Here is a 14,064-nt window from a genome sequence, read left to right as displayed (position 1 = left end):
GGAGTTGTATGCGGAAGGGCTAACATCTGCAAGGTCCAGACGGTCGGCAGCACCAAGGCGGCAGGCATGTGAGGGTGGGGGAGATGGTTTTACCAGGGCGCATGGTAGCAGCCAAACTAGTGAGGAAGGTGCAGGAGCCCAGGAAGAAGTGGAGGACGAACTGATGGAAGACTCATCAGATGAGGGAGACCTTGATCACATTTCTGTTGTGCGAGGTTGGGGGGAGAGGACAGAGGAAGGAAGCATGATTGTTACCTCGCCACCAACACAACAGGGACTTGGTGCTCTTGGATGCGCAACACACATGAGTGCCTTCTTGCTGCACTACCTGCAACATGACCCTCGAATTGTGAGAATTAGAAATAATCCTGACTACTGGGTTGCCACACTGTTAGATCCCCGGTACAAAAGTAAATTTGCAGAAATTATTCCTGCCATAGAAAGGGATGCACGCATGCAGGAGTATCAGCAGAGACTGTTGCAGAATCTTACATGTGCTTTTCCACAAAATACCAGTGGTGCACGTAGTGAATCTCCCAGTTCCAACTTGCCAACCGTGGGACCGTCAAGTGTTCAGCACTCAAACCGTAACAGAACCACAGTATCTGCTGGTAACATCAATTTTGCGGAATCATTTCACCACTTTTTTAGCCCATCCTTTGCAAGGCCACAGGAGACAAGAAGTCTGACACATAGTCATCGCCTAGAGACGATGGTACAGGAGTATCTCCAAGTAAACATTGAAGCCACGACTGTGTCACTGGACCCTTGCTCTTTTTGGGCTTCCAATCTGGATAAATGGCCGGAGCTAGCCACTTACGCCTTGGAGATCTTGTCATGCCCCGCAGCCAGCGTTCTGTCTGAACGTGTGTTCAGCGCTGCTGGTGGTGTGCTGACAGATAAGCGCACGCGGCTCTCCACTGATAATGTAGACAGACTCACGTTCATAAAGATGAACAAATCATGGATCCGAAACGACTTTTCTACCCCTGTGTCATCCTGGGGAGAGTAAAAGCTTGATGATTGGTTAAAATCACCCTACCAACCGTTTTAAGCTTTCAAATTACTAATCATGTTTATCTGTATCTTGGCTGGAAAATAATTTGGGCTTTGTAGCAGTGTGCAGCACTGATTCTATTAGGCCATCTATAATAAGCTCCACCAGATTTAAAATTACTAATCATGTTTATCTGTATCTTGACTGGAAAATAATTTGGGCTTTGTAGCAGTGTGCAGCACTGATCCTATTAGGCCATCTATACTAAAGCTTCACCAGATTTAAAATTAATAATAATTTTTAGTTGCATCTAGCCCGGAAAATAATTTTGGGGCTCCGAGATGCGCAAGACACATAAGTGCCTTCTTGCTGCACTACCTGCAGCATGACCCTCATATTGTCAGAATTCGAAGTAATCATGACTACTGGGTTGCCACACTCTTAGATCCCCCAAACTTTTCGATCAACCTTTTCATTTTAATAAAGACCAAAAAAATGGTCATTTTTGAAATTATAAGCATTAGCAGGTTGTTAGAAACTGAAATCAAACAGTTTTCAACTCAAAACTTTATTCTAGGTGATGTTACATTTTCACATAGGACCCCTTGTTCGAAAGGAGCTTCTGAACTCTCTCGTCCATTGAATTTGTCAGGTTTTGGATGGTTTCTGCTTCAATTGTTTTGCATGAGGACAGAATACCCTCCCAGAGCTGTTGCTTAGATGTGAACTGCCTCCCGCCATCATAGACACTCCTTTTAATGATGCTCCAAAGGTTCTGAATGGGGTAGAGGTCAGGGGAGCATGGGGGTCACACCATAAGTTTGTCCCCTTTTATGCCCATATCAGCCAGAGATGCAGATGTTTTATGTGCAGCATGAGATGGTGCATTATCATGCAGAAAAATGATCTTGCTGTGAAATACACGGTTCTTCTTCTTGAACCATGGCAGGAAGTGCTGTTTGAGAAAATCCACATACATTATGGAGTTCATCTTTAGCGCCTTCAGGGATCCTAAAGGGGCCGACAATCTCTCTCCCCATGATTCCAGCCCAAAACATTACTCCATCTCCTCCTTGTTGGCGCTGTAGCCGTGTTTGCGTGGGGTGTCCATCAACCAGCCATCCTCCACTCCATCCATCTGGACCATCGAGCGCTGCACGGCACTCATCCGTGAACAAAACAGTTTTGAAATCAGTCTTCATGTAATGTTTGGCCCACTGGAGCCGTTTCTGCTTGTGTGAAGTGGATAGAGGAGGTCGACAGGATGGCGTATGCACAGCTGCAAACCTCTGAAGGACCCTGCATCTTGTTGTTCGGGGGACGTTGGAGGCACAAGCAGCTTCAAAAACTTGTCTGCTGCTATGACAAGGCTTTTTTGCCGCTGCTCTTTCAACCTGACGTAATTGCCTGTAGGAAAGAGTCCTCAATTTGCCCTTATCAGCACGCACACGTGTGTACTGTGAATCAGCTACATACTTCTTGATTGCCAAGACACTTCATCCTGATCATCGCACAATGTTGATTGTAGTCATGCCTTGACCTAAACACTCCACAATTTGTTGCTTCTCAGCAGCCGACACATCCTTTTCCTTTCCCATTTTGGCAGAAAATGTAGGCTGCTTAATAATGTGAGAGAGCCTTCTTAAGTAGTCTTGCCTTTCATTGGACACACCTGCCAAACTAATTAGCACAGGTGTCTGCAATTGCTTACAGTGATATAAAGAGCCCTGACACACATCACCATCAATGAGTTTAACTGACAAACAAACAAATTCTTCCCTTATCACTCCTAAACACTTTTTGCATAATAATTTGGAACGCAGTGTACATGTGCTTTTCCACAAAACACCAGTGGTTCACGTAGTGAATCTTACAGTTCTAACTTGCCAACCGTGGTCTGTATGGAGTTGTTCAATAAAGGGCCCAAAATTAAGATAACATAGATGGGAGAGGTCTCTATGAATAGGAATTCCTAAGTATTTGATACCCTGTGAGGGCCAGGCAAAGGGAAAGTTGGACTGGATGGAATCCTATATGGATTTGGGGAGGGAGACATCGAGGGCCTCAGACTTCGCTGCATTGATTTTAAAATTTGACCATGTAACAAAGTGATCTATTTCAACCATAACAGCATGGATGGATATATGTGATTGAGTGATATATACTAGGACATCATCAGCAAATAGAGAGCACTTGTACTCGGTGCCTCCCACCTCAATCCACCTAATATTGGGGTTATGGCGAATTGATGAGAGCAGGTGCTCCGTCACTAGGATGTATAAGAGAGGGGACAGAGGACATCCCTGCCTTGTCCCATTGGTGATTGTGAAAGGTGATGAAAATGTTCTGACGCACCCCCTGGGCCTTGGGACACCCGGAGCCGGACCCTTTTTGGTGGATGCTGGTGGTTGTAGTCTTCGTGGCGGCGACCCGGTTCCGTGGCTCAGGGTGGTCAAACCAGTGGCGGAACTATTTATGTGGTTTTGATGTTTAAATGTCCGACTACGCCACCCGTGGATTGCGGTCAGAGTGAACCGCCGCTACAGGGCAGACCGCTGAGGCTGGTGTTGTGGGTGCAGCAGAGCGTAGCATAACTCCCCACGGGAGGAGTATAGCCTCAGGGCAGTGCATGCGGAGGATGGGGGTGATGGTGCAGGGCAGCAGCAGTAACGACACGGAGTCAGTGATGCAGTTCAGGGCCTTTACTCACAGTTCTTATTATCCAGACCACGTCTGCAGGTAACGGCTGCCCACGTCGTACTGTGCTCACCAGGTGAGGGGCTCAGACAACTCCCAGATAACTTTGGAGCGCTTCACAGGACCCCCTTTGTGTGTCCTTTGTCTGGCCTTTCTTACCAACACTTCTGTCCGGCTGCCTTGGGCCTCCTCTTGGTAAACTTGGCGCCAGTTTCCCTGACCCTATGTGGTGCCTTCCTAGCGGGTGTAGCGAGGGGCTGCGCCACATAAAATGTCAGAGCCTCCGGTTTCTAGCTGAGGGTCGTTTCCTGCCTCCACTAGTTCGGGGACCGGTCTCCCCCTTTGGCCTGACCCCTCCACGCAGGTGGATTCGGGCGTGCGGTGGCGACTCGCCCGTCCGCACCCCTGGGATCCCTTCATTCCTCGTTCCTGGAGCCTTCTCCGCTCCTCTTCCTTCCTTCTCCCTCTTGCAGGCCTGGGCCTCTGTTACTAGGCCCGCCTCCGGAGCAGAGCTCATGCAGAGCCCCTGCTCCCTGCCACTTCTGCTCAGACTTCTCTGCACTGAACTAAGATGGTGCCCACCTTTTATACTCCCTTCTCAATGCACCCAGGAACTGCTTCCTCCCTGCTCCTGCACTACAGGGTTCCCCTTCCTCAGTGTTCCCTCCCCCCACTCCAGCCAGGGACAGGGACTGTCGTGCCCATCTCAGGGGCATATTGGTCGCCCTGCCCCACGGCAATGTGGTGTAATGCATGCAGGTGTCGGGTCCTGATCCACACTCCATCCTTACCTGAGAGTGAGATATCACACCTCTGGGTGAGGTGCAATACGTCTGTAGCAACCGAGCCCTCAGGGTGCTACAGTTCCATTTATCTTCAGCCTAGGTGACGTATTGTGATACAGGGCCGTGATTTTGGCTATAAAAGGGTCCCCTAGACCCCTACCCCAAGCTTTTTAAGAGAATCATATATGGCGTGCCAGGAGACTCTATGGAATGCTTTCTCAGCATCCAACGAGAGTATCTACTTACAAATTTTTAACTGCATCTAGCCCAGGAAATACTTTGTGCCTAGTAGCAGTGTCTGCTAGTCAGCGGATTATCCCGGCTGTTAAGCAAGCTACACCACCTGTAGTTTGGACACTTAATTTTTTCAAAGGAAATGCTTCGGGACCACGGGATACTCAGTGAAGAGCATCAGGAGGCACCCCAAGGCATAGGGGCTGGGACTGGCAGTAGGATGCCTTGCGGTGGACAGCCGAGCTCGATCCTTATAAAAGCTTTTTAACTGCAGCAGCTTTAGTGGACGCTACTGGAGCTGGAATTACGCGGCTGCTGGCATGAGACTTGCCCTCCAATAGATCCTTGTAAATGGATTTAAAGTGTATTCATTCAAATTAGAGAGACAATTTAAATTAAAAAACTTAGAGCTGCCTCCACCACAGGGGGGCTCGCTCGACCCACCAGCGGACAGGCACCAGTATTGGGAGAGGGGGGCTGGCCGTCAGGGTTCACCGCGGCTCTGGCACAAACCCGGCGACACGGAGGTGGCACGGGCAGGAGCGGACTGAACGTGTCGGCTTCTCACTTTTTGGATTTTAGAAGGGCATGACATGCCTATATCTGTGTCTCCCCCTCCTTTTACTCATCCACCTCTTTTCTTTTCGCATGACTATATGTACTTGTCACTTTTCCATGTGTTAGTTGTGTCTTCTGAGCAGTTTGTCAGCTTTTGGACACCTTTGAAGGTGTTTTCTATGTGTTTCTATGTGTTTTTGTTTGCCTGCCATTGGTTTTAACGGTGTTCGAAGGTGTTCGACGAACAGTTTGACGAACAGTTCGGCGAACACACGGGTGTTCGACGAACCGAACCGAACTCGAACACTACGGGGGTGGCTCAACACTACTATAGAGGCCTTAACCAGATCACGGTGAAGAATAAATACCCCCTTCCACTCATTCCGGAATTATTTGACCGTCTGAGGGGGGCTAGAATCTTCACCAAGCTGGACCTCCGTGGGGCGTATAACCTGGTCCGTATCCGTCAGGGGGATGAATGGAAGACGGCATTCAACACCCGGGACGGCCACTATGAATACCTGGTAATGCCCTTCGGTCTCTGTAACGCTCCCGCCGTCTTTCAAGAGTTGGTCAATGACATCTTCCGGGACCTTCTCTACTCCTGCGTAGTGGTGTACCTGGACGACATCTTGGTCTTCTCTCCGGATCTCCCCACTCACCGGAGGGATGTTCGTCAGGTTCTGCTCAGGCTCAGGCAGAACCACCTCTACGCCAAATATGAGAAGTGCCTCTTTGAGCAGACCTCGCTTCCCTTTTTGGGCTACATAATTTCTCAGACCGGCCTACGAATGGATCCTGAGAAACTGTCTGCCATCGAGAAGTGGCCTCGACCAGAGGGGTTGAAGGCTATTCAGCGGTTCCTGGGCTTCGCCAACTACTACCGCCTCTTCATACCGCACTTCTCTTCCCGGACTGCCCCAATATTTGCGCTCACCCGTAAGGGCACTAATCCCAGAGAATGGCCGCCCGAAGCTGAGGAAGCCTTTCTTTCCTTAAAACAGGCTTTCTCTTCCGCCCCGGTGCTGCATCGCCCGGACGGCAACAAACAATTCTTCCTGGAAGTTGGCGCCTCCTCCTCTGGAGCCGAAGCGGTACTTACCCAAAAATCGTCTTCCGGGAGAATGGTATCTTGCGGCTTCTTCTCCAAACTCTTCTCCTCTTCCGAGCGCAACTATTCTATAGGAGACCGAGAGTTATTGGCCATTAAGCTGGCATTGGAGGAGTGGCGTTACCTGCTCGAGGGGGCTCTTCACCAGGTAATAATTTACACGAACCACAAGAACTTGGCTTACCTCCATAGTGCCCAGAGACTTAACCCGAGCCAAGTCCGGTGGTCCTTGTTTTTTGCTCGCTTTGATTTTGTTCTTCATTTTCGCCCGGCTGACAAAAACATCAAGGCTGACGCCTTGTCCCGATCCTTCCTGGTGTCTGATCTTGAGGAGGAACCTAAACACATCATCGATCCCGCCAGAGTAATGCAGGTGGCCCCCGTGAGTCTAAATCGTCTCCCTCCCGGAAAGACGTTCGTAACGGTACCTGATCGGGAGAAGATCCTACACTGGGGTCACTCGTCTAAGCTTGCTGGCCATGCCAGTCAGAAAAAGACCCTCCAGCTTATCACCCGGCACTACTGGTGGCCTACTCTGCACAAGGACGTAATAGACTTTGTTTCTGCCTGTGTGTCCTGCGCCCGCAACAAGGTTCCGAGACACCTGCCAGCCGGTCGCCTCCTTCCTCTTCCAGTACCTGCTGCCCCGTGGCAGCATATAGCTATGGACTTTATAACAGATCTCCCTGTCTCTGCCGGTTGTACGGTCATTTGGGTGGTCGCTGACCGCTTTTCCAAAATGGCTCATTTCATTCCCCTGCCAGGCCTCCCGTCTGCACCCGAGCTGGCTAAAGACTTTATCCGCCACATCTTCCGTCTCTATGGCCTGCCCCTCCACATCGTGTCGGATCGTGGGGTTCAGTTCACCTCACGCTTCTGGAGAGCCACATGTAAGCTGCTAGACGTCACCCTGGACTTCTCCTCCGCATACCACCCACAGTCCAATGGTCAAGTGGAGCGGATCAATCAGATCCTGACCAGTTACCTCCGGCACTTCGTTAATGCCCACCATTCAGACTGGGTGGATCTCCTGCCATGGGCCGAATTTTCTTACAATAATCACGAGAGCGAATCCTCCTCCAAATCCCCGTTTTTTGTAGTCTTCGGTCAGCATCCTCGGATCCCATTTCCCGTCTCCACCTCGGTGGACAATCCGGCTGCGGAATCTCTCGTTAGCAAATTTTCCTCCATTTGGGAGAGTACCCGATCCGCACTCCTTCAGTCGTCCGAGCGGATGAAAAAACACGCTGACAAAAAACGCCTGGATCCTCCACAATTCCGTCCTGGAGATAAAGTCTGGCTCTCGTCCAAGTATGTCCGGCTCAAGATTCCTTCCTACAAGTTAGGGCCTCGGTTCATCGGCCCACTAGAAGTTATCAAACAAATCAACCCAGTGGCCTATAAATTGAAACTCCCGGCCAACTTGCGGATCCCTAACTCCTTCCATGTATCTCTCCTCAAACCTGTGGAACTTACAGTGGTGGCCAAAAGTATTGGCACCCCTGCAATTCTGTCAGATAATGCTCAGTTTCTTCCTGAAATTGATTGCAATCACAAATTCTTTGGTATTATTATCTTCATTTAATTTGTCTTCAATGAAAAAACACAAAAAGAATTGTCCTAAAGCCAAATTCGATATAATTCCACACCAAACCTAAAAAAGGGGGTGGACAAAAGTATTGGCACTGTTTGAAAAATCATGTGATGCTTCTCTAATTCGTGTAATTAACAGCACCTGTAACTTACCTGTGGCACCTAACAGATGTTGGCAATAACTAAATCACACTTGCAGCCAGTTAACATGGATTAAAGTTGACTCAACCTCTGTCCTGTGTCCTTGTGTGTACCACATTGAGCATGGAGAAAAGAAAGAAGACCAAAGAACTGTCTGAGGACTTGAGAAACCAAATTGTGAGGAAGCATGAGCAATCTCAAGGCTACAAGTCTATCTCCAAAGACCTGAATGTTCCTGTGTCTTCCGTGCGCAGTGTCATCAAGAAGTTTAAAGCCCATGGCATTGTGGCTAACCTCCCTAGATTTGGACGGAAAAGAAAAATTGACGAGAGATTTCAACGCAAGATTGTGCAGATGGTGGATAAAGAACCTCGACTAACATCCAAACAAGTTCAAGCCGCCCTGCAGTCCGAGGGTACAACAGTGTCAACCCGTACTATCCGTCGGCGTCTGAATGAAAAGGGACTGTATGGTAGGATACCCAGGAAGACCCCACTTCTTACCCCGAGACACAAAAAAGCCAGGTTGGAGTTTGCCAAAACTTACCTGAGAAAGCCTAAAACGTTTTGGAAGAATGTTCTCTGGTCAGATGAGACAAAAGTAGAGTTTTTTTGGCAAAAAGCATCAACATAGAGTGTACAGGAAAAAAAAATAGGCATTCAAAGAAAAGAACACGGTCCCTACAGTCAAACATGGCGGAGGTTCCCTGATGTTTTGGGGTTGCATTGCTGCCTCTGGCACTGGACTGCTTGACCGTGTGCATGGCATTATGAAGTCTGAAGACTACCAACAAATTTTGCAGCATAATGTAGGGCCCAGTGTGAGAAAGCTGGGTCTCCCTCAGAGGTCATGGGTCTTCCAGCAGGACAATGACCCAAAACACACTTCCAAAAGCACTCTAAAATGGTTTGAGAGAAAGCACTGGAGACTTCTAAGGTGGCCAGCAATGAGTCCAGACCTGAATCCCATAGAACACCTGTGGAGAGATCTCAAAATGGCAGTTTGGAGAAGGCACCCTTCAAATATCAGGGACCTGGGGCAGTTTGCCAAAGAAGAATGGTCTACAATTCCAGCAGAGCATTGTAAGAATCTCATTGATGGTTACTGGAAGCGGTTGTTCGCAGTTATTTTGGCTAAAGGTTGTGCAACCAAGTATTAGGCTGAGGGTGCCAATACTTTTGTCTGGCCCATTTTTGGAGTTTTGTGTGAAATGATCAATGATTTTGAATTTGTGATTGCAATCATTTTCAGGAAGAAACTGAGTATTATCTGACAGAATTGCAGGGGTGCCAATACTTTTGGCCACCACTGTAACTCTTTTTCCAAGTCTACAGGTACGCCTCCTGCTCCAGTTTCCGCTGAAAACGAGTTTGAGGTAGAGAACATTCTGGCCACCAAAAGGGTAAGAGGAAAAACCTTTTTTCTGGTAGATTGGAAGGGGTTTGGTCGTGAGGAGAGAACGTGGGAGCCCCGGGAGAACATCCATGCCCCTCTCATCCTTGATAAATTTCTGTCTGGCCTAAAAAAGGGGGGGCCTAAAGGGGGGGGGGGTACTGTAGCGTCGGCGTCCCTGCCTCCTGCTAGGCAGGGACGCTGTTCCCCTCACCTCTCCACTCCGTGCCTGGCGTCCTCCTCTCGCTTTGCTGGCAGCACGCGCTGCTTCCCGGCCACTGTGCTTAGGGCGCGCGCGCTCCCCCTCTCTTAAAGGGGCCGCGCGCGCCGTCCTAAGGAGTCCCCGGCCAATGGCCGGAGGACCTCACCATATATAAGGCACCTCCTCCAAAATGGAGGTGCCCGAGCAATGTTGTTGCAAAGCCTTTACTCTGCTTCAGCCCTCAGGTCCCGTTGCCAGTTACCTGCCAGTCACCTGCCAGATTCCTGCTTGATACCTGCCTGATATCCGCTTACCTGCTTGCAAGCCTGCGGTCCGACGGTCTGCCTTCCGACACCTGTCAGTCTGTCTATGGACCAGCCTGCCCGCTCACCTGGGAGCGCTCACCTGCTACCTGCCTGCTAGCGTACCTGGAGGCTCTGCCGTCACTTGCCGTGACCACCTGCCAGTCCAGAGACTCTTGCCCACTCACCTGGGAGTGCTCACCTGCTACCTGCCTGCTAGCCTACCTGGAGGCTCTGCCGTCACTTGCCGTGACCACCTGCCAGTCCAGAGACTCTTGCCCGCTCACCTGGGAGTGCTCACCTGCTACCTGCCTGCTAGCCTACCTGGAGGCTCTGCCGTCACTTGCCGTGACCACCTGCCTGTCCAGAGACTCTTGCCCGCTCACCTGGGAGCGCTCACCTGCTACCTGCCTGCTAGCCTACCTGGAGACTCTGCCGTATCACCTGCCCGTCCAGAGACTCTTGCCCGCTCACCTGGGAGCGTCCACCTGCTACCTATCTGCTAGTCTACCCAGAGACTGTCCCTGTCACTTGCCGTGACTACCAGCCCTTCTACCCAGAAACTGTCCCTGTCACTTGCCGTGAGTGCCTGCCCGTCTTCCCTGGGAGCCACCGGCTTCCTCACAAGGACCGCCCCCTTGTAGAGTTGCTCAGAGGTTCCGCCTCCCAGATCCGTTACACTGTGGAGGCCAGGTCATCTGGCGTAGAACCCCATCACTCTCCTTCTTGGTCAAATAGCCCTTACACAACCGGGAGGTGTGTTTGGGGTCATTGTCCTGTTGAAAAATAAATGATGGTCCAACTAAACGCAAACTGGATGGAATAGCATGCCGCTGCAAGATGCTGTGGTAGCCATGCTGGTTCAGTATGCCTTCAATTTTGAACAATTCCCCAACAGTGTCACCAGCAAAGCACCCCCACACCATCACACCTCCTCCTCCATGCTTCACGGTGGGAACCAGGCATGTAGAGTCCATCCGTTCACCTTTTCTGCATCGCACAAAGACACGGTGGTTAGAACCAAAGATCTCAAATTTGGACTCATCAGACCAAAGCACAGATTTCCACTGGTCTAATGTCCATTCCTTGCGTTCTTTAGCCCAAACAAATCTCTTCTGCTTGCTGCCTGTCCTTAGCAGTGGTTTCCTAGCATCTATTTTACCATGAAGGCCTGCTGCACAAAGTCTCCTCTTAACAGTTGTTGTAGAGATGTGTCTGCTGCTAGAACTCTGTGTGGCATTGACCTGGTCTCTAATCTGAGCAGCTGTTAACCTGCGATTTCTGAGGCTGGTGACTCGGATAAACTTATCCTCAGAAGCAGAGGTGACTCTTGGTCTTCCTTTCCTGGGGTGGTCCTCATGTGAGCCACTTTTTTTGTAGCGCTTTATGGCTTTTGCAACTGCACTTGGGGACACTTTCAAAGTTTGCCCAATTTTTCGGACTGACTGACCTTCATTTCTTAAAGTAATGATGGCCACGCGTTTTTCTTTACTTAGCTGCTTTTTTTCTTGCCATAATACAAATTCTAACAGTCTATTCAGTAGGACTATCAGCTGTGTATCCACCTGACTTCTGCACAACACAACTGATGGTCCCAACCCCATTTATAAGGCAAGAAATCCCACTTATTAAACCTGACAGGGCACACCTGTGAAGTGAAAACTATTTCCGGTGACTACCTCTTGAAGCTCATCAAGAGAATGCCAAGAGTGTGCAAAGCAGTCATCAAAGCAAAAGGTGGTTACTTTGAAGAACCTAGAATATAAGACATATTTTCAGTTGTTTCACACTTTTTTGTTAAGTATATAATTCCACATGTGTTAATTCATAGTTTTGATGCCTTCAGTGTGAATGTACAATTTTCATAGTCATGAAAATACAGAAAAATCTTTAAATGGTGTGTCCAAACTTTTGGTCTATACTGTATATATATATACACATATATATATATATATATATATATACACACATGCGCATACATATATAGACATACATACACATAAACACACACACAAAAGCTATGCAGATATATAGGCATGTGTGTAGATGCGCGCGCACAAACACACCCATCATTAAGGGCCCTTTCACACGTCAGAATCAAGTCAGAGTGGTTACAGTTTCCACACGTACCGGAGACACTGACACACGCAGACCCATTCAAACGTATGCTTCTGTGTACATCTCAGTGTGTTTTGACGGCCCATGTGTTCATGTGCTCCACACGGAGACAAGTCTATTTATTAGAAATAACACGGTCCGCTAAACGTACCACACAGATAATATCCCTGTGTCATCCATGTGACAAGTACCGGCAGCTGGTAATGCCGCTGTTCCCAGGCGCCTGTGTTGAACACAACCCTCATTAAGGTCCCTGGTGCTAATAGCAGCGCCGGCAGGGAACCATGATGAGAGCAGTATTGTAGTATTCATCACCGGGACCTGCGAACAACGCTAACTATAGCTCTGATTTCCCAGAGTTGGTCCGTGTGCTCCTGATGCGTCACACAGGCAGCACACGGTTGCCACACTCGGACACGCATATCTGCGGTAACGGAGATATGCGGATGTGTGAAACTGGCCTTACAGCCTATGTAGGAGCTTGCACTGAATGAACCTACATACGCTGTACAGTAATCTAAAATGTAAATATATTAAAAAATAAATTTACGTGGGCTCCCGCGTAATTTTAATACCCAGCAGAGGGAAAGCAGACGGTAGACGGTTGATGTTATACTCTGCGAAGCAGCCAATGGTCATGGCCCCTTCCCTTGCTATTAATACCAGGCCGCAGCAGTTAGCTTAGCCTTTACTGGCTTTTCTACAGGGGGACCCCAGAAAAAAAATGACGTGGGGTCCCCCTATAAATTGTAACCAGCAAAGGCTAGCCGGACAGCTGCGACCTGATATATATAACCTAAAAAGGGGCCATGGATATTGGCCCCCTCCCAGCCTATAATATCAGCTCTCAGCCAGCCCAGATTTGGCGCATCAATATTGTGCACCAAATCTGGCGCTTAGCCTCACTCTTCCCACCGCCCTGTAGCGGTGGCAGTGGGGTAATGGGATTGGGGTTCATGTCAGCCGCACCTGGCATGAAGCCCAGGTTAGTAATGAAGGGCGTCTATAAGACGCCCCCATTACTAACCTAGAAAGAGTTAAAAAACAAAAAACAAAACACAAACACCCAGAAAAAAAAATAATTTATTCGAAATAAAACACACCATTTTAATTAATTATTAATTTACTAAAAAAAAAAAATACTTACCTGACACATTCCCACGCACATCTGACATGGACAACCGCTCCCGGCAGCGTGAGGCACTGACTGAGGTCACCGGAGCTGACTGAATGCACTCCGTTGACCTCAGTCAGTCCTTTACGACTCTGGCATATCGTGGGAAATTCTCAAGCGCCAGGGCCATAAAGGAGATCACCGGAGCAGCGCCGACTGAACTCCGCAAGACACTGACGGGGGCGCTTTACGTCCGAGTCAGTGTATCGCCGGCGGAGGTTTAGAGCGGTCACATTTTATGTGGCTGCTCTAAACTTGTGATCTTCGTGGGACACTCGATTTATTTTAATTGGACTGCGACAGAGAGGTAAGGATACAGTTGTAGTTTATTATTTTACATTTTATTACAGGAGATCAATGGCTTCGGGGATTTAGGTGTATAGGTATTTTTTTTTATTTTTACATTTATTTTAGGTGGCGATAACGTCGGGGACAGGTAATGTATAAACTAAAGTAAAATGTAAAAAACTGCAGTTGCGCTGTTGCTATAGTAAGATCAGATAGGCAAAGAGCCGCAATCTCAAAGCACCGTATGCCCTGGTGCAAATACCGTACTAATGAAATTATAAAAAGATAAAAAGAAAAGAGATGCGCTGCAAACCACTCATAAAATACCAAGAGAGTGATTCCTACCTGTCTTAGTGAAAATGGTAGTCCAAATGAAGATATATGCGTGCAGCTTCCAGGGGTCCTTTGAAGAAGTCACAACTGCAACTAGAGGTGATGGACAAGTGCCAGAGTCTGTAGAACAAGCCGTGAG

The sequence above is a fragment of the Phyllobates terribilis genome, unplaced genomic scaffold (assembly GCF_046119375.1).
Source record: "Phyllobates terribilis strain yellow unplaced genomic scaffold, ASM4611937v1 Scaffold_1__5_contigs__length_1240528914, whole genome shotgun sequence".
Lineage (NCBI taxonomy): Eukaryota > Metazoa > Chordata > Amphibia > Anura > Dendrobatidae > Phyllobates > Phyllobates terribilis.
The sequence above is the reverse complement of the archived record's forward strand: the minus strand, read 5'-3'. Positions refer to the sequence as shown.